Consider the following 701-nt stretch of genomic DNA (forward strand, 5'->3'; position numbering starts at 1 on the left):
CAGAATATTACACTCAGATATGAAAAGTAGATCATATATATATAACATATCACATTATAACTCATCAGTTGTTCTCGTAAACAATTATCCAATCCACATGAGTAATATAACCAAACTCATCAATTGTTCTCATAAACGATTATCTAATCAACCTATGTAATGTAAACAACACTTATTCCCAAACAATATCATAAATTCACCATTTATCAATATATAATTCATTGACAAGATATCATGACTATAATTAAATAACTCATAAGTGGAGATCATACTCCAAATAATAACATACACATATATTATCTATCACCGACATTACAACTCACCATTTATCAATATAAACAATAATATATCAACATACATTTCATAAACAAATGTCATAACTATAAGTAATAATATGTGCATAATGTTGATGCTGCATGATATTTGTAACTCAAATGTGAGCATCCACTTCCACAAGTGCAATATATGCATGATATGTCATGATCATCCACCTCACACCAATATCCTCCCAATAACCTAGTCGGAAATAAATCAAGAGTATAGGTCCCATACCAAGCCACTTTGTATGCACCCGAAATAACATATCCTCGCAAGGAAGTAAAAATAGATCGATCGGTTTCCTCAGGAACAGTCCTACCCGGACCTAGGTCGTACAAACGCTTTCTGGGCATCCCTCTCATTGATCCAGATTGCAAAGAGGG

The sequence above is a fragment of the Lupinus angustifolius genome, chromosome LG16 (genome assembly GCF_001865875.1).
Source record: "Lupinus angustifolius cultivar Tanjil chromosome LG16, LupAngTanjil_v1.0, whole genome shotgun sequence".
NCBI classification, from domain to species: domain Eukaryota; kingdom Viridiplantae; phylum Streptophyta; class Magnoliopsida; order Fabales; family Fabaceae; genus Lupinus; species Lupinus angustifolius.